This window comes from Galeopterus variegatus, unplaced genomic scaffold, assembly GCF_000696425.1.
Source record: "Galeopterus variegatus unplaced genomic scaffold, G_variegatus-3.0.2 Scaffold3541, whole genome shotgun sequence".
NCBI classification, from domain to species: Eukaryota; Metazoa; Chordata; class Mammalia; order Dermoptera; family Cynocephalidae; genus Galeopterus; species Galeopterus variegatus.
Window position 1 is genome coordinate 92137 of NW_007729652.1, and position 2381 is coordinate 94517.

Consider the following 2381-nt stretch of genomic DNA (forward strand, 5'->3'; position numbering starts at 1 on the left):
TCCTTTTACCTGGTTGAGAATGACCTGTTTATTCGGAGATTGAAAGCTGAATTGTCATTTGGAGTTCATCAAGATCTTTGGGAGTCTGTTGAGTGAGACAGTCCTAGATGAATATTGTGCCTCCTGCAAGTCTAGCTAACTATGCAAGAATGCAAGGCCCTGGATGCTCTTTGCATTACTAATTCCTCAGGGTTGTGTTTACGGCATTGGTAACCTTCAGAGATGAGGTTGTGTCTTCCCACTAAACAGAGAAGGCTGGCTTATTGCTTGCTAGAGAAGTGGTAGGTTTCCCAAGCCTAGAGTTTCTCCACTGGGACACAAAATCACTGCATGTGAGTATTCACCTGAACCATATCTTATTATCCCAGTGGGATCTGCAGGCAAAAAGAACTGTGGTAGACAGAATAATGACTCCAAGAAGATTCTACTCCTAATCCCTGGGACGGTGAATATGATGAGATACCATGCTTGTGAATATGTTGCCTCACACAACAAAAGAAATTCTCAGAGGTAATTAAGGTTGCTACATAATTGACCTTAAAATAGAGATAATACACTGGATTATCAATGTGAGACCAATGTATTCATATTAGCTTTTGCAAGCAGAGGCAGAAGAGAAAGTCAGGGAGATACAGGAGAATAGGAAGTCAAAGAAATTCAGAGCAAAAGAAGTATTTGACATACCATTATTAACTGAAAATGGAAAGTCCCACAAGCTAATGAATACAGGTGACCTTGAGAAGCTGAAAACAATCCCTGGCAAACAACCAGCAAAGAAACAAGGACCTCAGTCCTACAACCACATGGACTTGAACTTAATTCTGCCTACAGTATTCTGAATGTGCCTGGAAATGGATTCTCCCCCAGGGCTTCCAGAGAAGAGCTCAGCCTACTGATGCCTTGATTTTGACCTTGTGAGACCATAAGCAGACTACCAGCCAAGCTTGCTGAAATTCTGATCTACAGAATTGTGAGATAATTAATGAGTGTTGTTTTAAGCTGCTAAGTTTGTGGTAATTTGTTACATCAGGAAAAGAAAACTTTAGAGCACAGCCTTGTAACACCAAGTTCGTGGGTTCAGATGCCCATTACTGGTCAGCTGCCAAAAAAAACCCCACAAAAAGAGAAAAAAAAATTTACACAGGACTCAAAGCTTATCTCCTGATGCTCATGCTACTATGAGTAACAAATTCCTTTTTCTCCGACCCAGGAGTTCTCTGTCCTCTTTAGGCATTTACAAAACATTAACAGACTAACTTATTAGCATAGCATACAAATAGAGTAAAATCAAATTACAGTCTCATTAGTGTCTAAAATTAGTAGATATTAGTGATAATGCCCCTATTGTGCTGATAAAGGCTGCATAGCATAACGAAAACAGCATTAAACTCTGTTTTCTGTTGCCTATAACAGAGTAGCTTAAATTGGGCAATTTATAAATAAAATAAAATTTATTTCTTACAGTTTTAGAGGCTGGGCAGTCCAAGGTTCAGGAGACACATCTTGAGAGGGACTTTTTCAGGGTGGAGACTCTACAGACTCTCATGGCATCACAGGCAATCACATGGTGAGAATGACAAGAGTTCCTTAACATATTCACTTGTTCTCCTTATAAAGCCATGAGTTCCACTCCTGTGATAACCCACTGAAACATTAACCCATTAATCTATGAATGGATTAACCCATTCACGAGGGCATAGACCCATGATTCAAATAGCTCTTAAAGACTATAATTTTCAAATACCATACTTGGATTTTCTACTCTCCTAACACTGTTACAGTGGGGATCAAGCTTTAATGAGTTTTGGGAGACACTCAATCCACAGCAGCCTGGGTTTGAATACAGGCTCCAACATTTAAGAGCTATGTGGAGGCAGGAGTATAAGCCAGCCATGCACCCAGACCCTCACCAGCACAGAAGACAAGACCCCATGCCATGAAACCAATGGGGGAGGCACGCAGGCAGACAGGAGAACAGGCCAGCCACCTGCCCCAGCTTCAACCCCACTGGTGCACATGACACGCTACTGCCAAAAGGCTTCACACAACTTCCGCAGAGATGGTCCACAACAGCCACTACCACAGCTAATACCATTGCAAGGATAGGATGCTGCCTTAGTAACATCCATGACCACTGTGCAAGTGGCCCACCACATATTTGACTTCATTGACACAATAAGAATTGCTGGAAGAGCCTGGAAGAAGAGGAAGAAGTCTTTCTCCTCAAAGTCCACACCAGAGTAATAAAAGAAGCAACTAATCTACCAGATGATGATGACCAAAAATCAATGTAGAGATACTAGATATATGAAAAAATCAGAAAATATAACACCACCACAGGAATTCAGTAATTCTCAAATACCAGACCCTATAGAACAGGA